This window comes from Zeugodacus cucurbitae, chromosome 3, assembly GCF_028554725.1.
Source record: "Zeugodacus cucurbitae isolate PBARC_wt_2022May chromosome 3, idZeuCucr1.2, whole genome shotgun sequence".
In the NCBI taxonomy this organism is placed as follows: domain Eukaryota; kingdom Metazoa; phylum Arthropoda; class Insecta; order Diptera; family Tephritidae; genus Zeugodacus; species Zeugodacus cucurbitae.
In genome coordinates, this window is record NC_071668.1 from 39,035,865 (window position 1) to 39,061,402 (window position 25,538).

Here is a 25,538-nt window from a genome sequence, read left to right on the forward strand (position 1 = left end):
ACATCACCGCCATCCAAGAAATGCGATAGACGGGACAAGGACGGAAGCAGGTGGGTCCTTGTGACATGTATTACAGCGGCCATATACAGGAGCGCAAATTTGGTGTTGGATTTGTGGTGGGAGAGAGACTCCATCGTCCGAGTCATCCTGGCTGGATGAACGTCTAGCCACAATCCGCATAAAAGCGAGGTTCTTCAACATATCGCTTATTTGTGCCCAAGACCCTACGGAAGAGAAGAACGATGTGACTAAAGATACTTTCTTTGAGCGCCTAGATTCCAGCATAAGAAAATTCATCAAGCAACATGGTTGTCTCCTGATTGAAACACACGTAACCAAATCGATCACATTGTGATAGATGGAAGACATGTCTCCAGTGTTTTAGACGGGCGTACGCTCCGAGGACGAAATATAGACTCGGACCATTATCTGGTTGCAGGAAAGAACGGCCGTCAACAAATACAAGGAAGGTTCGACGTCGAAACGCTGCAATTACAACAGACAGCCAAAAACTACTCTACTCGACTTGCACTCATGCTCTCTGAGAGCACTCATCAGCATAGCGGTATAAGGGAACTGTGGAACGGCATCTCAAACTCACAACAGGAGATGTCGAACCCAATTCCCCAATCGATGACGATGGAACAGACCGTCAACAAACTGATTGGACCTTATCAGTGTGGCTTTAGACCTGGAAAATCCACAACTGACTAGATATTCACCATGCACCAAATCTTGGCGAATACCCGTGAAAAGAGGATCGACACACACCACCTTTTTGTCGATTTTAGACTGCTTTCGACAGCACGAAAAAGAGCTGCCTTTATGCCGCGATATCCAAATCGCAAAACTAATTCGGCTGTGTGAGTTGACGTTGAGTAACACCACAAGCTCCGTCAGGATTGGGAAGGCCTTTTCCGAGCCGTTCGATGCCAAACGCGCCGTTAGTTCCGCTTTTCCGCGGATGGGTCTGGAAGTGAATGAGGACAAGACGAAATATCTCCTGTCATCAAACTAACAGTTAGCACATTCGAGTCTTGGCCCTCACGTCACTGTTGACAGTCAGCGGCGAATACCGCAGACGATGGAACGATGAGCTGTACGAGTTATACGACAACATTGACATAGTTCAGCGAATAAAAAGACAGCGGGTACCTGACTAGATCATTTTGTCCGAATGGACGCGAACACTCCAGCTCTGAAAAAGATGCAGTACCCGCCGGAGGAAACCGAGGAAGGGTAAGGCTTCCACTCCATTGGAAGGACTAGGTGGAGAGCGATACTGATCTATACTTGAGTCTTGAGTTGATAAGTCATTCCTGCACGTTCTATGGTAGCGTTGAAGTTTCTCAGATACACAGTTTTTTGATAAATTATATATAGTTTGAATATTACAAATATACTCATTCTTAGGACTGCAAGTACTCCTATAGTTATGTACATATTCTGGATTGGGTGTTGAAGAAGATTGGTATTAAAAATTTATTTAATTTTTTAATGTTGTCAAATTGTTATTTGTTTTCTGATTCCAATATTTCAAGAATGTTAATTCTTTCGTTTCCATTAGCTATAATATAATCTTTAATTTCTTGTACTTCTGAGTCAATAATAATTGTTTCATTAAATTAGATTAAATTCAATCCTTCAATTGATTTTCCGTTTAAAATATGTTTTCCTTGTAATACGACAGTACCATGTCCTAAATCTATAATAGGTGCGTTATTTTCTTGGATAACATTATAATGGGCTTCGTAACCTTTGATCATTGGTATCGTACAATTGTCATTAGGCTCTTGTTTACAAATATATTTACTTAAATTATTTTTACATTTAGCTGTTAATATTATTTTATCTTCACATTTACTTACGATTTTATTGATATCCAAAATGGCTTGACGATAGGATAATGGAGTAACTTTGTATGTTGTGCATGACTGGATATTTATAAATTCGAGTATATCAATAACCGGTATACTAGTTTGTTCCTTTCCTAATATCCTTTCAATCTCGTCCGCATTTATGAAAAAAATTTCCGTTCTTCGCGAAATTAATTGTCGTAGTTAAGTCAAATAACTTCTTGTAGAATTCTTGCAATATAATTTTTTGTTTAATCGTCTTAATATTAAATGTTTTCATCATTATTTCAAAGTTGGTATTAATTTGTCTTTGTTTGTTATTATTTTCAATTATGTCGTTGAGTATTGTTTTAATTTCAATCAGATCGTCGTAGTCTGGAACTCCTGTGATAAATTTCTAAATCGATCCTAAGAAATTAAGAGATCGTCTTGAGCGTCTGGCTCGTCCATTATTCAGTAGTTGTTTTCTGAGGATTCTATTCTGTTGAACAATGCGGTTTCTGTTGCGTTTTCACTAGGCATCTCTCCTTCATGTTTTTATTCCTTCAGTCTTGCTCCTTTCAAAAAATAATTCGATAGGTTTCCTTTTTGTGACGGAATGTATTGTCCTATTGTATTCCTTGATTGTGTTGAATAGTTCTTCAGTCGCGGTTGATTTATTTTGTTTAATGCGAATTCTAGTAATTTCCAGAATGGTTGAATGCAGCCGTTCAACTTGAGCGTTCAATGTTGAATGGTTTGCTGCGGTCATTGAATGTTCAATATATAGCCGTTTGGGCGCTGCTTGCCTGTCAAAAATTTTACATATGAAAGCAACAACAAAGTTATCTATTCCTGCAGGAGATTATGCGAATACCTCATTAAAAATTCTATCGCCGGTTGCTGAGTGCTGCCAAGTTTTTTACACACACACATTTTAGAACCATTTTACTATTGTGATGGCTCAAAGGGCAAATTACTGTCAAAATAATAAAAAATGTTATATATAAATTTGAAATTGAAAATGGCAGGCGAAGATAAATCGTAGTATTTTTGTATTGAATTTATTGAATAAAAACTAAAAGAAAAATTAAATTTGTTGCAGAAAAGGTAAGACATGGACGGTGGTAGAAGAGTTCAGTGCGACCAAGTATAGACAATTCGATTTCAGTGCTGCCAGTTGTATGAAAATTTGAAAAATTTGTTCGATTGGCTTGTCTATAGCAGTTAGCCAATTTAATTTTTTATATTTGGCCAATAGCAAGTTTCTAGTATCTCTAATGTATTATTTTCTGCGTTTCTATGTGCTTTTTCATGCGTATGTTTAATTATATTTTCTCTATCCTCTTCACTCGTAATGTCCTTTAATAGATTTTGACAAAAAACCTTTTCCTCTATATTAAATGAAGAGTTTATAATATCATGAATTCCATACCAGGTTTCTAGTGTAGTGTGAAATGCGGTCGTGATATTATATATATATTTGGCGTAGAAACCGCTTTAAGCCGAATCCACCAAAGCGCGTCACTCGTTCCTCCTTTTTGCTTTTTGGCGCCAACTGGAAACACCAAGTGAAGCCAGGTCACTTTGCACTTGGTCTCTCCACCGGAGTGGAGGTCGTCCTCTTCCGCGACTTCCTCCGGGTACTGCATCGAACACTTTCAGAGCTGGAGTGTTTTCATCCATTCTTACAACACGACCTAGCCAGCGTAACCGCTGTCTTTTTATTCGCTGAACTATGTCAATGTCGACGTATAAATCGTACAGCTCATCGTTCCATCGTCTGCGGTATTCGCCGTTGCCAATGTTTAGAGGACCATAAATATTGCGCAAAACCTTTCCCTCGAAAACCCCAAGAGTCGTCTCATCGGCATTTGTCATCGTCCACGCTTCAACATACATCAGGACGAGAATAATGAGCGACTTGTAGAGTTTGATTGTTGTTCGTGGAGAGATGACTTTACTTTGCAATTGCCTACTCAGTCCAAAGTAGCACTTGTTGGCAAGAGTGATTCGTTTCATTTCAAGGCTGACATTGTTGGTGTTGTTAATGCTGGTTCCCAAGTAGACGAAACTATCTACTACTTCAAAGTTATGACTATAAACAGTGACGTGGTGTGTGTCGATCCTCTTTTCACGAATTTTTGCATGGTGAAAATCTGGTGCGTTGTAGATTTGCCAGGTCTTAAGCCACACTGATAAGGTCCAATCAGTTTGTTGACGGTGGGCTTTAGTCTTTCACAAAGTACGCTCGATAGAACGTTATAAGCGATATTGAGGAGGCATGCTTTCGTCCAACCATATTCTGCAGAGAAATTGATACATTCACCTTATCAGTTCTTCGCCGTCGTATTTTAATAGCACGGCCGGTAATCCATCGGCCCCGCAGCTTTGTTGTTCTTCAAGCGGGTAATTACTATTCGAATTTCTTCACGGTCTGACAATGGAATATCTGTTCCATCGTCGTCGATTGGGGAATCGGGCTCGCCCGTGATATTAGGTTTGATAATTTTCGTTAGTGTATATATCAAGTCTTGTGGTGTGACGTAATTAACATAAAATCTCTCGTGGTTTGCGAAAATTGTTGCACTTTCTAATGCATTTTGTTCACATTTTTATACTCTCGCAACATAGTTGCTAGCCACAAAGTTGCTAAGAGAGTATTATAGTTTTGTTCACATAAGGGTTGTTTGTAACACCCAAAACTAAACGATATAGGGTTATATATACCAAAGTGATCAGAGCGACGAGACGAGTCAAAATCCGAATGTCTGTCTGTCCGTCCGTCCGTCTGTGCCAGCTGTAACTTGAGTAAACATTAAGATATCTTGATGAAACTTGGCACACTTGTTCTTGGCACCATAGGAAGGTTGCTTTCGAAAAAGGGCAAAATCGGACCACTGCCAAGCCCACAAAATGGCGAAAGCTGAAAACACATAAAGTGTCATAACTAAGCCATAAATAAAGCTATGGGGAAGTGGGCGTGGCCCCGCCTCCAAATAGGTTTTTTGTACATATCTCGCAAACCAATAAAGCTATATAAACCACACTTTCTGCAGTTGTTTTTTTAGCCACTTCTTAATACAGTCCAAAAATGAAAGAAATCGGATAATAACCACGCCCACCTCCCATACAAAGGTTAGGTTGAAAATTACTAAAAGTGCGTTAACTCACTAACGAAACACGTCAGAAACACTAAATTTTACAGAATAAATACCAGAAAAAAGCTGCACCAAGATTTTTTTACAAAATGGAAAATGGGCGTGGCATCTCCCACTTATGGGTCAAAAACCATATCTCAGGAACTACTTGACAGATTTCAATGAAATACGGTATATAATATTTTATTGACACCCTGATGACACTTGTGAAAAATGGATGAAATCGGTTCACAACTACGACAACTTCCCATATAACTCAATTTTGAATTCCATCTGATTTTTTTACTTTATAAGATATACATTAGGAATCAATGAAGATAGTGAATTGGAATTTATACCGAATATATGGGTCAAATTGTGTGTTATCTTAATAAAAATATAGTAATAAATTGCGAGAGTATAAAATGTTCGTTTGCACTCGCACTTAACCTTTCCTTACTTGTTTTTATCACAATTTGTGTTTTAAATACGTTCAGTGGAGCTGTTGGGTCACCTAAAGTTGAACCCTGTACTTTATTATCTATTATTCAGTTACTTTATATTTAACTACTCATATCTTTATAAGAGCATACATACTCTCAATTGTTTTAACAAACATATGTACATACTAAAGTTAATTTGGATGCTCCTGCATCACTCTTGTATATACACACGTATGCATGTGTACATATGTACGCACCAACATAATAGCGAGAGTGCCTTTTGTCATCTCCTTTTGCGCAACTCTTTCGCATGTACAGGTACATAGCCATGCATACCAAATATTAGCAAAAGTAAAATCATTATACCTAATTACATTTTTATTGCATTAAATAATACAGTCTATTGCTGACCACCAAGACGGCGTGTCTTTCTTTGTTCCGCACTTTCAGTTGAATTGCACAGCCCAAACTTCTTATTTAAATTGTTGTATAGTTGTCATACCGCGGTCGGGAAAAACTCTTAATGATCCTACAGTTTTTGGCGCCCAACGTGGGGCAGTGTTTTTAAATTAATTTAGTGCTCGCGATAAAATTTAATATTGGGTGAAATTTAACTTAATTTAAATTTTTGTACGCGACTATTTAACAATAAATCTAACGTCATTTGTGCTCTTGGTGGTCATCGTAACACTCGCCACACTAGTCTATGTCATCATTATCGCTAGAGGATCGCATCATTGGAAACCCTATTTGGATTGTTCTTCGCATCAAGTTGCAGAATCTTGGATAAACGTCATTGCGGTAATACCTCATGGTTGGACCTAAATCAGTTATACGAGACCTCGAACACCGCTGTTCCGCACCGGTTTTTCTCGCTGCCGCTATTCTAAAAAATTCGCTGCCATCGTTACTGTTCGCTGCCATCGTTGCTGTTCGCTGCCATCGTTGCTGTTCGCTACCATCGTTGCTGTTCGCTATCATCGTTGCTGCTCGCTGCCGCTGAAAACATTTGTCGCACTGCTTGATTAGCTGTCGCTGCTACTGCTGGCTATTTAGCTTTCAATATCGTTTGATACGCTAATACATCGCTTGTAGCTGATCACACATCACACTTCATCTCTGCCGCTGCACTTACTGTTTTTTCGTTGACACGCAATCGTTATTTGTTTGTGTACACCTTCGCTTACCTACATACATACATATCGCTATATCCGTATACCCAACGAACCATTTGAACGCGGTGCTGCCATTTGTCATAGCTTCGTTGGACCAAAGGAAATCCAATCGCAAGTATTCAAATATTATATTCGCTTTTATTACTCGTCGTTATATCGCCAATTTAAATAAATATTCAATTACAAGTCGCATTTTTGGTAAGTTATACAACATTCTTAAAATGTCTTTGGAAGAGCTTAAACAGCAACGTGCTAACATTAAGAAAAACATTTCTCGCATAAAAAAGATTGTGGAGGCCAGTCTACGGCCAGGTGCTAAACTACTTTCATCAACCGAGTATAAATGTCGACTTGGCATTCTTGAATCATACTTCAAAAATGTATTGTCTACACAGACGGAAATCGAAAGGATAGATTCAGAGGATTGCGGACGTATGGATCTTGAGGAGCTGTATATTACAACAAAATTAATCATTCAGGCCCAGGTCACCGAGAATCACAACAATACACTGTCAGATTCTCGGGATCAAAGCTGGCCAAACTTAAACTTCGCTCATTCAACGGCAAGTACTCTGAATATCAAAACTTTATAACATCCTTTCAGCAAATTATTGATCGAGAATATAGCTTATCTAACATAGAGAAGTTTAATCATTTACGCAACTGTCTCACTGGACCGGCATTAGAAACTATTGACGCCTTTCAAGTTTCCAATGAAAATTATTCGAAGGCATTGGAAAGGCTTAAAACTCGGTACGATAACCCAACTCTCATATTTTTAGAAAATATTTCGTCTTTATTTGAACTTTCGTCCATTTCTAAGCCCAATGGTGGTCAGTTGAGAAGTTTACTCGATAAAGCATCAGCAATTTACGGTTCATTGTTGTCATTAGGAAGTGAAAGCCAAATTTCACAGGCTATGCTCATTTATTTAGTTTTAAAAAAGGCAGATGAAGAAACCAATCGCAAATGGAAAGAGTCATTGGACTTTAAAACTTTGCCAAGTTGGAAGGATTGCACTCACGTTTTGGAGAGACATTGCCAGTACCTCGACTCAATTGATAACGCGCACACCGTTGGATACGTACATCAAAGCACTACTAACGCTCATAGATCGAAACCTTCTCGTAAGGGTTATTCATTTTCTTGCTCCAACTCGCTTTGTTCGGTATGTTCCAGCAACATTCATAAAATACACAATTGCGACCGTTTCAAGGCGCTTAGTGTATCGCAACGCTTTGACCATGTAAAACAGTTGGGCCTTTGTATTAACTGTTTGGCAAAGGGACACCAGTTATCGAACTGTCCATCAACGCATAAGTGCAAGATATGCTTTCGTCAACACATACCTTATTACATCGTCAGATTACGCCAGATTCATCAAATTCTACTTCGACATCTGCTGTTCACGCACACATGAACAATTCGTCATCGCTTGATAACATCATCCTCACCACAGCGGAGGTTCTAGTTCGCGACGCTTCTGGAAATTATCGTCCTGGCCGCGCTTTGCTTGACTGTTGTTCCCAAGTCAATTTCATTACTGACGAGCTTTCACAAAAGTTGATGCTTCCACGCAGTAAACACAACATTGAGATACAAGGCATTGGCAAGTCCTCTACCAATATAAGGTACAAAACTTCCACAAATATTAAATCGCAAGCGACTAGTTTCGAATTACCTCTTGAGTTTTGTATTACTTCGCACATCGCTTATCATCCGGAACCGGAGATAGATACATCTACTTGGCACATTCCACTAAACATAGTATAGTATCGCTGATAATCAATTCAATAAATCAAAGACAATTGACTTACAACTGGGAACGGAGAGTTTCTTTAGTTTACTTTCCGTAGGACAAATTAAACTTGGTAATAATCTTCCAATTTTACAGAAAACGCTACTAGGTTGGGTAGTCTCGGGGCGCTATCGATCGAACACTAACGCGCTTAATACCAAATGCTTGTTTGTCACTGAGGAGTCCATCGATTCAAAGTTGGAAAAATTGTGGCACATTGAAGAAATTGCAACAAAGCCGGACGTGTGGACACGAGAACAACATAGCTGCGAAAAGTTATATAATGACACCGTATCTAGAAGTCTAAATGGTAGGATCATTGTGAACATCCCATTCAAGGATGATCCTTCCTGCTTGAGTGAATCTTATAACACCGCTCTGCGTCGATTCAATGCGCTAGAACGTCGGTTACAGCAGTTACCTATACTCAGGAAACAATACGTAGACTTCATGGAGGAATATGAAAGTCTAGGCCACATGGAAGCATTGCCCAACCCAAACTTGGAAAGGCCTCATTACTATATCCCTCATCACTGCATTTTGAAACCAAATAGCACCACGACAAAATTGCGAGTTGTATTCGATGCATCTTGTCGAACAACTACGCAAAAATCGATAAACGACATTCAAATGGTTGGACCTACAATTCAAAACGAACTTGTAATTACTTTGCTTCGTTTTCGTTTACATCGCTTCGCTCTTACTGCAGACATCGTTAAAATGTATAGGCAGATACTAATCAATGAGGAACATCGTAGGTTCCAGTATATTTTGTGGAGGAGTTCGCCTCATCATGATATTCAAACATTTCAACTCAATACTGTCACATACGGAATGGCAGCCGCCCCATATCTTGCTGTTCGTAGTCTACATTACCTCGCGGATCAGCATGTGTCGCAATTCGTCGTTGGGTCAGATGTTGTCAAGTCATCATTCTACGTCGACGACCTGCTGTGTGGAGCTGACTCACTTGCCGAGTTATCCAGGATAAAACATGAAGTAACAGAGTTACTAAAGCTAGGTGGACTTGAGCTATCAAAGTGGCATTCCAACCACCAATGTTTTAGAGTTGATCACACTGACAAGGCTTTAAATCTCGACACTTCTGTTACTAGTGCTCTTGGTCTTATATGGAATCAAATTCAAGATCATTTTATGTTTTCATTCTTACCAAAGCATCCAACAAACGGAAATATCACTAAAAGAACAATACTATCCATCGCTTCATCGCTCTTCGACCCACTTGGACTACTAGCACCAGTAATCGTAACCGCTAAAATTCTACTTCAGGAGATTTGGTTGCTGAAGCTTGAATGGGATGAATCAGTTCCACAACACATCGCTTCGGCGTGGAAAACATTCGTCAAAAATTTCTCGGATCTACCTTCAGTTAAAATTCCAAGGTTCTGTCTACATGCTAACATGCAGTCCTTACAAATACATGGATTTTGTGATTCTTCTATACGTGCTTACGGCTGCGGAATATATACACGCACAGTTGACAATGTTGGTAATATTAGCGTTCGTCTACTTACAGCAAAATCACGTGTAGCACCAACTAAACGACAGTCACTACCAAAATTGGAACTTTGCGGTGCACTACTACTTTCTCGACTATTTGTAAAAATTAAATCTACACTCTCTAATTACAATTTCGATACTTTTCTTTGGACAGATTCTCAAATTGTTCTTCATTGGCTTCAAATGCATTCAAGTACTCTTTCAGCCTTTGTTGGGAACAGAGTATCAGAAATTCAGGATTCGACTGCGGACGCTTGTTGGAAACATGTGCCAACGAAAAGCAACCCAGCAGATATTGTTTCCAGAGGAAGTACACCATTTGAGCTCACAAATTCAATTTGGCTCAACGGTCCTGAGTTTCTATATGAAGATGAAGGAAATTGGCCTAAAGGAAAAAGTAACGACGTTGACATGGAAATTGTTAATGCAGAAATGCGCAAATCAGTATTTAAGATAATTGTAACCAATAATTACATTCTTGAAGCACTCAACAGATACAGTACTCATACTCGTGAAGTGCGGATTGTCTCATGGATGCTACGTTTTTACACTAGACTTAAGAAATCTAATACGGAATTTGCAAATGGACCAATTACTCCTGATGAACTACATCGCGCTTTGCTGTGCATTGTTTGGAACGTTCAACAACAACACTTCGCTGCAGATATTCGATCGTTACAAAGCAACACTATGACAAATGGCATGCTACGAAATTTGAACCCGTTCTTGGAAACCACTAACGGATTTGAACTATGTGGATTTGCTACGCGGTATGTTCGATATCTACATATTAAAAACTACCATGCTGGACCTAAAGCGCTGTTGGCTTTAATTCGTTTACACTTTTGGATCGTCAATGCCCGTGACCTTACTAGACGTATTGTCCGGTCATGTATTCATTGCGTTCGTTACAAACCAAAATTACTTCAACATATGATGGGTAATCTTCCTGTTGAGCGGTTAACCCCATCACGCCCATTCTCTCGTTGTGGCGTCGACTTCTGTGGACCTGTCAACGTATATCTTCGTATTAGGGGCAAGGTACCCTATAAGGCTTATATTGCGATATTTGGGTGTTTCGCGACAAAGGCTGTCCACATCGAAGTAGTCTCAGACTTGTCCACGGATGCATTTTTGGCATCCCTCAAACGAATGATTGGAAGAAGAGGTCTTCCATCAGATATTTTCTGCGACAACGCAACTAATTTCGTCGGCGCTTGTGGCAAACTAGCTGAATTGAAAGCCTTTCTGTTTAAGAACGAGAACCAAGATGTCATAAAAAATTATTGCGCTAATGAATTTGTTAATTTTCATTTTATCCCTCCTAGGGCACCTCATTTTGGTGGCATTTGGGAAGCCGCAGTTAAATCAGCTAAAGGACATTTAAATCGAAGCTTCATGAATACCAAGTTAACGTATGAGGAACTAACTACAGCCTTGGTAGAAATAGAAGCAGTTCTAAACTCTCGACCTATATCACCACTTTCTTCTGACCCCAGCGACTACGAAGCTTTGACTCCAGGTCACTTTTTAACTAGTAGTGCTTTGAAGACTCTTCCCGAGCGAGCAGTAGCAGACAACGTCAATCCAGTCAACAAGTGGAATGAAATAACCGCCATCAAACAAATATTTTGGAGACGTTGGTCACACGACTACATAAGCGAACTTCAAGCGAGATCAAAATGGACTACTCACCATGGAAATGTCAGTAAAAATGCATTGGTTCTTATCCATGAAGACAACGTACCACCGCAACGATGGCAAATTGGTCGTGTCATAGATGCTGTTCCAGGAAAAGATGCACGAGAAAGAGTAGTTGATGTGCAAACCTCTAAAGGCATCATTCGTCGCCCAATTCACAAAATTGCAGTTTTACCTGTTTGAAAGTCCTTTCAACGGGGCCGGGATGTTGGGTCACCTAAAGTTGAACCCTGTACTTTATTATCTATTATTCAGTTACTTTATATTTAACTACTCATATCTTTATAAGAGCATACATACTCTCAATTGTTTTAACAAACATATGCACATACTAAAGTTAATTTGGATGCTCCTGCATCACTCTTGTATATACACACGTATGCATGTGTACATATGTACGCACCAACATAATAGCGAGAGTGCCTTTTGTCATCTCCTACAGGTATATAGCCATGCATACCAAATATTAGCATAAGTAAAATCATTATACCTAATTACATTTTTATTGCATTAAATAATACAGTCTATTGCTGACCACCAAGACGGCGTGTCTTTCTTCTTCTTATTTAAATTGTTGTATAGTTGTCATACCGCGGTCGGGAAAAACTCTTCCTGATCCTACAGGAGCGCTGACATATTTAATTTTGATTGACGAGGATGATTCCTGCGAGTGTATTGAGTCGTTCGTAGTTACGTTTACTTGACGGCTGAGTGCGTCGGCTACTACATTTAAATCTCCTTTAATATATTTAATTTTTGCTCCGTTTTCTTCTATAAAATTTTTCCATCGTTTCAATTTTGAATTTGGGTTGTCATCTGATATGGAAAAAATTAGGGATTGATATCGGATTACTAGTGAGACCATACAGATAATTCCTAAGTTTCTTGAGGGCCCAAACGATTGCTAACCTTTCTTTTTCGTTGGTTGAATAATTTTGTTCAGTTCGCGTTAATGTACGTGAAATGAATGCTATAGGTTTCTTGCCTTGTGACAATACAGCTCCAATCGCATGATTGCTTGCGTCTGTAGTCAAATCAAATCCTTTTCCAAAATCTGGTTGGAATAATTCTATTTGTTCTTTTAGTTTATTTTTTAGTGTTTCAATTGCTTTAAATGCTTCGTCATCTAATTTTACATGTACTGAGCTACTTTTATTCTTTGAAATATTACCATTCTCTCCTCGTAGGTAGAGTGTTAATGGTTTCGTTATGGATGCAAATCCTTTTATACATTTTCTATTATATGAGGTCATTCCCAAGAAAGATCTTAAGTCTTTCAAATTTGTAGGGGTTTTGTTCCTATCTATAGCTTCTATTTATCCAGGATATACTGTAATTCTACCGTTTTTAATTATATGTCCCAAAAATCTATCTGCCTTTGAACAAATTTAGACTTTTCATCCGAGATTTTCATGTTGGCTGCGTGTAAAGTGTGTATTATATTGATGATATCTTTCATATGTTGTTCAGGGTTAGTTGAATATATTAGGACATCATCTATCTACACGTATGCGCATACTCCTATGAATGGTCTGAGGATGTCGTCAACGCATCTTTGAAAGATCGACGGTGCGTTTTTCAGTCCAAATCGTTGTCGTAGAAATTCATATTTGTCATAAAGTTATGGAAATAAAATTTGGAACATAGGATCGCATTAGGGAGGGGCACATTTTAATGTAATTTTTTTGGAAAAGTGGGCGTGAACCCGCCCCCAAATAGGTTTTTTGTATATATCTTGCAAACCAATAAAGCTATATTAACCAAACTTTCTGCAGTCGTTTCTTTTAGCCGTTTCCTTATACAGTCCAAAAATGAAAGAAATCGGATAATAACCACGCCTACCTCCCATACAAAGGTTAGGTTCAAACTGACTAAAAGTGCGTTAACTCACTAACGAGAAACGTCAGAAACACCAAATTTTACATTAGAAATGGCAGATGAAAGCTGCACTGAGATTTTTTTACAAAATGTAAAATGGGCGTGGAGTCGCCCACTTATTGGTCAAAAACCATATCTCAAGAACTACTCCACAGATTTCAATGAAATTCGGTATATAATATTTTCTTGACACCCTGACGACACTGGTGGAATATGGGCGAAATCGGTTCACAACTACGCCTACTTCCCATATAACTCAATTTTGAATCCTTCTGATTCGTTCACTTTATAATGTATACATAAGGAACCCATAAAGATAGCGAAATAAAACTTTACACAAATACTGTAGTTGAGCTGTGGAAAAATTGTTAAAATCGAACATGACTTTTCAAGGCCCCTGATATCAAACATGAAGAACTCAGTGCCTAAGGGTGATTTTTCACCGAAAATATAGGTAAATCTCTAAATAAATTGCGAGAGTATAAAATGTTCGGTTGCAACCGAACTTAGCCTTTCCTTACTTGTTTTATTTCAGTTTCTACAAATGCTCTATCTGCTTGGGGGTATGGATACTGTCTGACACAAATATAGTTATTTGCTTCTGTTCTGATTTCTGCCTCTACTCTAGTTAGGTAGGGTAATGTTGTACTCTGCTCATTTCTTTTCATTAATTCATTTATTTCTTTTTTATACATTTTTTCTCCTATCATATAATTTATTCTTGTTAATTTATTCTTTTTCACAATTAATACATTTCTTTCTGTATCTATCATTGCTTTAAACCTTTAATTCCTATCAAGAAATCGAAATCTTGTAAGGTATCGAGTTCTAAAAATTCCATACTATTATGTCCACTTTCTTTTTATATTTAATTAATGATTTACCGTGTAAAGTAGCGGCTTGTTTTCTACTTTCTACTTCTATCCTTTTTGCGTGAGGGAATTTTGGATTTACATAATTTTCTTCTGCACCACTATCAATTAAAATGTACTCTTAGTTACCTTCTTCTGTGGTCCTTGCAAGCGTTGGTAACCCATGCCTTAGAATAAAAAAATATTCTTCCTGTTCATATTCAGATCCACTACTTCTGGTCTGGTCTAAGAACATATTTGTTCTGTTCGTTGTGGAATGGTTGCACTTCTTCCTAATTGTAGTACGGATAACTGTCGTTGCAGATCGGAGACTGCGTTGGTTAATGCAATTAAATTTGCTTGTTCTGTCATCTTGCTGGTTTATTTGTTGATTTATTTTACTAAAAATCGGTCTCCGCTTGTATTCTTGGTGCGCTGCTTGATATGGTATTCTTTCTATGGAAGTGTGTTGTTTGCTAAGGATGGTATATTGATCCTTTACTTTCAATTTGTTGTCGTATTAGGATTTTTATGTGAATCCATTTTGATTGACGTTGTGTGGGATGATGCACTGGTAAACTTCTTGGATGGTTTAAATGAAACTTTTTTTTGTCCAGGGACTAGGTTCTTCCCTTTCAGGCAGACTGACTAAGGATATTATTGATGATCCTTTTTTGTTGCTGCCCCACGTTGGGCGCCAGTTAATTTTTTTACTCGTTAGGAATAAAATAAATATATAATTTTAAGTAAGCCAATGAGATTGGTTCTGACTGATTCTTTATTTGTATAATATTTCCCCGCATACACATGTACTTCAATTTTGAATATATTACACTTAACTGTACAAGTGTTATAAGTGGTAACTTGTTACTCGGCAGTCGATAATGGTAAAGTGACGTGGAGGTTATTGTTCCAGTTGCTTATATAGGTTTACTAGTAAATAACTATTTGGGTTGTTATTGTTTGTTGTACTGATAGTGCACTTCTATTGTTCTAAGATAAATATTTTTTTGATGATTTTTCTTTAATGTTTACTGGAACATAAGGTTGTGGTTAAAGGTTAAAGTATTAACTTGCGCTATCATCGATTCGGCTATAACCGGCTACACGGTTTCAACGCCAATCTTATACATACATCTAATCGTTCACTTTACAATATATAAATTAAGCACCACTGAAGATAGACATAAAATACATAAAACTGATATTAATATACAAAACATACATATTCCCTGATGTTAATGCACACAAGCAGCAACCGATAAGAAAGTATCAAGCGTGTGTACGTATGTGTATAAGTGTGATAGATGCACTAATCTAAAGAGTTGTAAAATATGAATGCGTTGGCATTTGAAGCATGCAATAAAAATATAATACACACATTCGCCAGTGACAATTCCAAATATTAATTTTCGTCGGTGTTCGCTACTCATAATTCGAACTAGCGAAATTCGACTGAAATTTCGTTCGCTTCGCAGTGAAAATGTATGAATTGCGATAAGGGTTTCAAATCTTCTTCTTCTTGACTGGCGTAGACACCGCTTACGCGGTTATAGCCGAGTTCAAAACAGCGCGCCACGTATCCCTCCTTCTGGCAGTTTTGCGCCAATTGGTTATACCAAGCGAAGCCAGGTCCTCTCCACCTGGTCCTTCCATCGAAGTGGAGGTCTCCCTCTTCCTCGGCTTCCACCAGCGGGTACTGCATCGAATACCTTCAGAGCTGGAGCACTTTCATCCATTCGAACAACATGACCTAGCCAGCGTAGCCGCTGTCTTTTTATTCGCTGGACTATGTCTATGTCGTCGAATAACACATACAGCTCATCGTTCCATCGTCTGCGGTATTCGCCAATGTTTAAGGGACCATATATCTTCCGCAAAACCTTTCTCTCGAAAACTCCTAGTGACGTCTCATCGGATGTTGACATCGTCCACGCTTCTGCACCGTAAAGTAGGACGGGAATGATGAGGGACTTGTAGAGTTTGGTTTTTGTTCGTCGAGAGAGGACTTTACTTTTCAATTGCCTACTTAGTCATAGTAGCACCTGTTGGCAAGAGTGATTCTGCGTTGGATTTCCAGGCTGACATTGTTATTGCTGTTAATGCTGGTTCCCAGGTAGACGAAATTATCTACAACTTCAAAGTTATGACTGTCAACAGTGACGTGGGAGCCAAGACGCGAATGCGCTGACTGTTTGTTCGATGACAGGAGATATTTCGTCTTGTCCTCGTTCACCACCAGACCCATACGCTTCGCTTCCTTATCCAGTCTGGAAAAAGCAGAACTAACGGCGCGGGTGTTGTTTCCAATGATATTGATATCATCGGCGTACGCCAGTAGCTGTACACTCTTGTAGAAGATTTTACCTTCTCTATTTAGCTCTGCAGCTCGTATAATTTTTTCCAGCATCAAGTTAAAGAAGTCGCACGATAGTGAGTCACCTTGTCTGAAACCTCTTCTGGTATCGAATGGCTCGGAGAGGTCCTTCCCGATCATGACGGAGCTTTTGGTGTTGCTCAACGTCAGCTTACACAGCCGTATTAGTTTTGCGGGGATACCAAATTCAGACATTGCGGCATAAAGGCAACTCCTTTTCTTGCTGTCGAAAGCAGCTTTAAAGTCGACAAAGAGATGGTGTGTGCGATCCTATTTTCACGGGTCTTCTCCAAAATTTGGCGCATGGTGAATATCTGATCTGTTGTTGATTTTTCAGGCCTAAAGCCACACTGATAAGGTCCAATAAGTTTGTTGACGGTGGGCTTTTGTCTTTTACACAATACGGTCTCCCTTTTTGTGTATTGGGCAGAGTACACTGAGATTCCAATCGTCAGACATTCTTTCTTCCGACCATATTCTGCAAAGAAGCTTATGCATGCACCTTATCAGCTCTTCGCCGCCGTATTTGAATAGCTCGGCCGATAATCCATCGGCCCCCGCCGCCTTATTGTTCTTCAAGCGGGAAATTGCTATTCGAATTTCTTCACGTTCGGGCAATGGAACATCTGCTCCATCGTCGTCGATTGGGTAATCGGGTTCGCCATCTCCTGGTGTTGTACTTTCACTGCCATTCAACAGGCTGGAGAAGTGTTCCTTCCACAAACTCAGTATACTCTGGTCATCAATAACTAGATCACCTCTGGGTGTCCTACAGGAGTGTGCTCCGGTCTTGAAACCTTCAGTTAGTCGCCGGATCTTTTCGTAAAATTTTCGAGCATTACCCCTGTCGGCCAGCTTGTCAAGCTCTTCATACTCGAGCATTTCGGCCTCTTCCTTTTTTTGTCTGCAAATGCTTCTCGCTTCTCGCGTGGGCGCAAGTCAGCGATATGTTGAAGAAGCTCGCTTTGATGCGGATTATAGCTAGACGTTCATCCACCGGAGTGAATGCCAGGACTCGACGACGGAGTATCTCACCCACCACGAATCCCACACCGAATTTGCGCTCCTTTATATGGCCGCTGTAGTAGATGTCACAGGGATATGTTTTACAGTTTACATCAAAAGCTCCGTCGGGATCGGGAAGGACATCTCCGAGCCGTTCGATACCAAACGAGGTTTCAGACAAGGTGACTCGCTATCGTGTGACTTCTTTAACTTGATGCTGGAAAAAATAGGTTGAGCCGCAAAGCTAAACATAGATGGTACAATTTTTTTATAAGAGTGTACAGCTACTGGCGTACGCCGATGATATTTATATCATTGGAAACAAAACCTGCGCCGTTAGTTCTGCTTTGTCCCGCCTGGATAAAGAAGCGAAGCGAATGGGTCTGGTGGTGTACGAGGACAAGACGAAATATCTCCTGTCATCAAACAAACAGTCAGCGCATTCGCGTCTTGGCTTCCATGTCACTGTTGACAGTCATAACTTTGAAGTTGTAGATAATTTGGTATACCCAGGAACCAGCATTAACACCGATAATAATGTCAGCCTTGAAGTCCAACGCAGAATCACTCTTGCCAACAGGACTGAGTAGGCAATAGAAAAGTAAAGTCCTCTCTCGACGAACAAAAACTAAACTCTGCAAGTCCCTCATCATTCCCGTCCTACTTTATGGTTACACGCTGGTGGAAGCCGAGGAAGAGAGAGACCTCCACTCCGATTGAAGGACCTGTCTTCACTTCGTATTACCAATTCGCGCCAAACTGCCAAAAGGAGAGATGCGTTTTGCGCTGTTGTGGACTCGGCTATAATCGCGTAAGCGGTTTCTACGCCAGTCAAGAAGAAGAAGAAGAAGAAAACATATTACGCGATATAGGGCGATAATATAACTAAATTATGTTTGAACAAGAAAACTACCATAAACAATATTTTGTTTACATACCCTCTTCCAGAATTGAACCATTACTATAAAATGAAGTTAATACACTTGAAAAACATGAGAATATAACAACTCTTACTTAAATTATTTGAATCCGTCATAATCTTTGTAATATCTTAAATAGGAAACACTAAAGTACTTTTTTTTTAATTTCGTCAACTGAGATCATTAAAATATATAAAATATAATTAACTTTTGCTTGATAAACTTTTATTAAAAAAGCTGGTTTTTGGCCAGCTAATTTTGAATAATCAACCTATATGCGTCCTCGATATTGCACTCTACACTAGCAATGGTACAAAGATAGAGAACTGAAGTTAAACCTTGACTTAAGGTATTCTGTAGCACTCTTATTAGGGATTATCATTTCGCCTGTCCTATGCTGCGGCTCAAACGTAAAATCAAGCCCCTAGGTGGAACAAGGATTTCGAATCGTGTAGACGTAGTGTAAGAAAAATCCTCAACTTTGCCAAGCTAGCTGAAAACAAGGACTGTTGGGATGAATATAAAGATAAGTTAAAGGAATACAAAAGTTGTTGCGCAGGAACAGACGTCAGTTCTGGAAAAACTTTTGTAAAAATTTCAAAAAGGTTGCAAAGCGTAGAAGGCCAAAACTTACGGCTAGTCCTGCTGTGGTTGAGTGTGATTTTCAGAGGATGTCTGAATTTTGAATATGTACCACACTCAAAAATATATTAGAAAGTCCTAGAATCGTTTATCAGGGACACAGCGCCTCTTGGCAGCTTGTCCAAATCATAACATGCATATACAAGAGACAGATCCGTGGAGACTGCATTACCTTCTCTGGTATGTAACTTTGAAAAAAATACAAGGAATATTCTCGGGGAGCATTTGCATTTCTGGAGCATTCAATACGGAATGCATTTTACAAAGTATCGAGTCAGTGAGTGTTACGCCTGCCATACAACGGTGGGTCAAAAGCCTCTTGGTTTCAAGGAAGATAAAGGCAGAATGGAATGATGCCAGAATGACCAAGGAAATATGTAGAGGTACGAGCATGGCGGAGTACTATCTCCACTCTTACGGACATTAGTGGTGAACCACTTGTTAAGGCATTTTAACGACAAAGATCCCAAGATAGCAGTGTATGCGGATGACGTTGCCATCATAATAACGAGAAAGTGTTAACACAAAGTCAGCAGACTGATTACCAGCACTCTCAATACTCTTAAAACCTAAGCAACGGTAACGGGACTGAAACCGTCCCCTAAAGGTTTCTTCTCTGCGCAGGTACCTCCCGTCCAACCGACGCGTGGGGCGCAATCCGCAAACGAGCGGAATTTGCTGAGTCATGAAAGGCAAGAGTTTTTAAGCGTCGAGATCTCAAACTGCTCAGCTACAGAAAGAAAAATTTCAACAGCTAACATTAAAATTTACAAAAACAAAAGGTTAAAAAATGTTTAATGTTACTTATTAAGCGAAGACAAAATAGTTTTTTTAATGCTGAAGATCGAATCAGACAGGTCAAATGTGCTGGAATGTGAATTAAAATCATAACATATTTGACGGAATGGTTCGTTTAACTCAAAATTTGTTCTCGAAGATTTTAAAAGTAATGGTCTAAACTGCCTAGATAAACGAAATGGGACATTGAACTTGATATCAGACAAAAGGAAAGAGCTACTAACAGAACCATTCAGAAGTTTTACTAGAAATATTATACCTAGCATTTCACTACGACTAGTGAGTGTATGTAGATTTATAAGTTTTAAACGACTAGTATACGGAGGAAGATTCAATCTTGAATCCCAGTGTAAGTGACCTAAAGCAAAAAGTAAAAATTGTTTTTGAACGGACTCGTAACTTATCAGAATGGGTATTGTAGCTAGAATTCCATACCACAGAACCATACTCCAATATAGGTCTTACCAATGTTGTAAAAAGAGTTTTAGTAATATACGGATCACTAAATTCTTTAGACCAACGTTTAACAATGCTAAGAACACCTTTAGCTTTTAAAATAATTCAATTTACATGAGAATTGAAATTTAGTTTCTGGTCCATAGTAACTCCTAAATCAACAAAGCTAGATACTTCCTCTAAACTGAAGTTATTTATTACGTAGGGAGAAGGATCAACAGATCTACGGGAAAAGCACATCGTTTTACATTTTTTAAGATTCAGTGGCATATCAATTATGTGACACCAAGTAACTAAATTATTTAAGTCCGATTGTAACTCAGTTCTATCATTATAAGAAGTATATGATTTAAAAAGTTTTACATCATCCGCATATAATAAAATGTTTGAAAACTTAATTACGGAAGGTATATCATTAATAAACAATAAGAACAGAATCGGACCGAGATGACTACCTTGTGGAACGCCTGAAGGGACCATATGTGGGAAGGAAGAAGTCAATGGAGGAGAAGTGCAGTCAGCTTTTTCAGGGATGGATCGAATGGGAAAGGTGGGAGGGGGAGTTTTCTGCAGAAAGCTCTCTATCAACACCAGCTTTAGGCTACCTGATCACTGTAATGTCTTCCAAGCAGAGGTCGCTGCGATCAAATTAGCAGTATACGCACTGCTCCGTATGGTGACCTATTTAAGAGAGGTATCTATTCACTCCGGCAGCAAAGCGGCAATACTGGCATTGGAATCAATGACAGTACGCTCTGGGCTAGTTAAGAGTGTCTTGTGGTTCAGAGTAACTTGTGTAGTGTGGGTAGATTAGATTAGATTAGATTGTGAGGATTGCACCGCGACCTAAGGTCTATTGTGCCCTCTCCAGTTATCACAGCACCCCTCCAACCCCGTCACGTTAAGAAATCTTAACAGTGTTGCAGGGCTGATGCATGCGATACTTCCTCTTTGGGGATAAAGAGCCCCAATTGACTGTCCCCTCTCCTTCGCGATCGCCGGGCAGTCAAGAAGTAGGTGCTCTGGTGTCTCCGCCTCTAAATCACAAAATCGGCAAAGGTCCGACGAGTGTATTCCCATTTTGTGCAGATGACACCGTAGTCTGCAGTGGTCGGTATATAGTTCCACCAATTGTCTCAGCTTGTTCCTGGGGAGCGCCATTAACTGTTTGAATCATTTCAGATTGTATCCTCCTAGGAACAGTTTTGAGTAGCGAAGTCCCTGCTTGTGCAACCAACAGCGATTCCTGCTTGCTGCCTCCTCCTCTTTCAGACGGGTTGTAAGAACATGCCGACCAACCGCAATAAAGGGTTCTGGTCCGATTGGGTTGGTGGCCGCGGCCTTCCTTGCCAGTTGGTCCGCGAATTCGTTTCCCTTTATTCCTTTATGCCCTGGAACCCAAGCTAGGGTTATGCTGTTATTTCTGCAAATCCTGTTCAAAGTATCTATGCAGTCCATGACCAGCTCCGAGTCCACCTCGAAGGATGATAGTGCCTGAAGAGCTGCTTGGCTATCGCTGATAATGGCTATGCGTTCCTTATGATATCCCCTGTCCAATATTACCTCTGCACACTTGCTAATGGCATAGACTTCAGCTTGGAAGATGCTGGGGAAATTGCCCATGGATAAAGACAGCATCAGGCGTGGCCCCGGTATCCCGGCGCCTATACCAACTGCTGTCTTTGATCCGTCAGTGTACCATTGTTGTGTGCTTCTACTTATGAGTTCCTTAAGAGTTGAGTCCTCCCATTCCCTTTTGTTGGATATTACTGTTTTGAAACGTCTCACAAGATGAACCCTTTTAATGATATCGTCCCTCGGCAGGAGAGTCATTGGAAGCTTCCTACCGATGATATCCAGTTGCCGGGCGCTTAACATCCTGCTGTTTCCTAAACCTGGCCTTGTTAGCGCCAGTAAGGTTTTCTTGGCCATAGTGCCAACCACCAAATGAAGTGGGGTAAGGTTTAGGATTGCCTCCAAAGCTGCAGTTGGACACGTGCGCATAGCACCAAGTTTTGCCTGCCAGGCGTTTGCATACCATTAGTGCCTTGGTATCCTTCGCCATCACGGAGTCCACATGCTTCTTCCACCTCAGTTTCGTATCTAATAATACTCCAAGATATTTTATTTCCTCTACCCTAGCTACCGCTTCGCCATTGAGTGTAATGGAACCCAGGGCTGGAAGCGATCTTCTTTTTGTGAAGGGGATAATGGCTATTTTTGATGAATTGATGTTGAGTCCAACATTAATACACCATTTCATCGCTAGGGTTAGTCCTCTTTGGACAATGTCTCTAAGAGTGCTTTCGAATTTGCCTCTGGCAATGATTACGATGTCATCCGCATATCCCTGACATCGTATTCCTTTTTCTGATAGCACCTCTAATAGCTCGTCCACGACTAGACTCCACAGAAGCGGTGAGATAACCCCACCCTGGGGACAGCCTTTTGTCGTGCCTAGACGTATACTGCGTGAGCCTATCTGCGTTTCTGCGATTCTTGTACTGAGAACTGCACTAACCCATCTTACGATCGATGGATCGATCCGCCTCCTGTTTAGGGCTCTAGTGACCCTTACGTGGGAGGTGTTATCAAACGCACCCTCTATGTCTAGAAAGGCACACAGGACCACCTCACCGGTCGCAAATGCATCCTCAACCTCCGATACCAAGCTGTACAGAGCCGTGTCAGTTGATCTACCAACTCTGTAGGCGTGTTGGCTCGAGTGTAACGGGTAAAGCTCTAATGCCACAGTCCTGATGTAGTTATCCACAATTTTTTCCATGCCTTTCAGTAGGAAGGAGGTAAGACTGATTGGCCTGTGTGATTTCGCCAAGGAGTAGTCCCTCCTACCAACTTTCGGTATGAAGACTACCTGTGCGATTCTCCATTTTTCCCGGATGTAGGCATGTGCTAGACTATCTCTCATCAGCCTGACTAGGTGATTGAGGATATGTTCCTGACCATGCTGGAGCAGCGCTGGGAAAATACCATTTGCTCCTGCTGATTTGTACTTTTTAAAAGTTCCTATGGCCCATCTTACTGAGTCGGTGGTAAAGACTTCTTTAGCCACCTTCCAGTCCAGTGGACCAGGCTTATGATCCTCCGTCCGGACTAGCTGTTCCGTAGAGATCGCACCTGGGAAGTGCGTCTTCAGCAGACATTTCGCCCTTTCCTCCAGACTTGTTGTGAACGTGCCATCAGGCTTCCTGATTGCTAACTTCGTCTCGATGGCTCCTTTGGGAAGGGCTTTGTGGAGCCTTTCTGCCGCAGGAGTTGAAGAGACGTTCTCACAAAATTTCCTGAAGTTGTCCCTTTTTGCAATCCTAATTTCCTTACTGTACTCAGTCAGGTTTCTCCTGTATTCGGTCCATTCACCAGTGCGTTTGGGTTTGTTAAATAGTCGCCGCACCACCCTCCTTAGTGACGAGAGTTTCTTGGACCACCATGGGTTTTTGTTTTTAACTTTCAGGGATGTCAGAGGGCAGCTTGCCTGAAATGCATCTATTATGATGCTCTCCATAATAACTGCCCTATCTTCGATTCCCCTGCATCCACTTTCACCGCTGTTATACACAACACTCTCCGCGTTTAGTGTGGGTAACCGGTCACCGCGGGATCGTTGGTAACTGTATAGCGGACAAGCTTGCAAGGGAGGGTACCCTAGCTACATTGTCGTCGGAATGGGAGCGCGTTGGTAGTCCATGGTCCACCTGCGCAATAGCGCTGGACATGCAGACTACGCATGAGCTTGTCAAACGCTGGTCAACTACCAGTACTTGTGTAGTGGCGAGGACCGTTTGGCCCTCTGTGGAGCGTAAGCGGTCCCTACAACTGCTTTCTCTGGACATGGTCCATATCAGCGCGATCATTGTTGTACTTACTGGGCATTGTCCAATGGGTACCCATGCGCGATTTTCTTTTTTTGCAGAGATCTGCCTACAAACCTAACCTAACCTAACCCCTTCTTAACATGCAAGACTTAAGCGGGGATCCCTGTATTTAATACCTTTTATATACATTCATCATCAAACATATATATTATATATAAACTTTTCATTTATATAAAATCACAAACTTTATTATTAAATACATACATACAGAATCTAAAGTGAACACTAAGGTGAGTAATTGGCTGACTTCTTAAATGTATTTTCCTTTGCACAATTTGAACAATGTCACAGATTCCCATGCAACTGAAAATACTTTGATGATGTATCAAATTGCTAATGACAACACTGCGCAGTAAATACGCGCATCGCTAAATTTATTGATGGAATTGATCAATACAATGGCGACCGAAGAAGAAAGGATAGAAAGTTTGTAAATGTCTACAATATTTCAAGCTAAAAAAACACGTCATTTCGCATCTTATTAATGTTTTTTGCTATTTTCTTCCATGACACATTTTTCTGCACAAATAGTTTAGTCAGTCCTTTTTCGTAAAAGTATTCTTGTTTTTTTACAATAAATTGGCTTTTTCACTTCAATTAAATTGAAAATTTCTTCTAACAAAATGTTTGTCTGTTCGCAAACGCAATAGTCTGCAAAGCATACAAGTTAACATATCACAGTAAAGCGCTACACAAGTGCAGCTATGACTGTGATTGGAGCGTAAATAACAACAACACGCGCGGCTCATGTTGCAGACAGTCAGAAACCCTAGCCAGTGGTAAACAACACCAGCAGTCCACATCGTGGGAATTGCCAAATCAGCAATTAGATCATGAGGCAATCCGCGTGAGGCTTTGGCTAAGTAAGTTTTGGTAGGTGTTAGGCATTTAGGTGCAGTCACCGAAAAGTTAGTTGTAAGAACTAGATCGGCGTGAACGGCCGCCCTACATAGTAGGGATATAAATAAAGTTAAAAAAATATAAACGCTTCGTTTTTATTTACTGGCGCCCAACGTGGGGCCACAGAAAATATCCTTATAAAAGGATTAGTTAAAGTGGCCGTGGGTTCGAACCCACCTTATATAAAACCTTAAATCAAATCTTA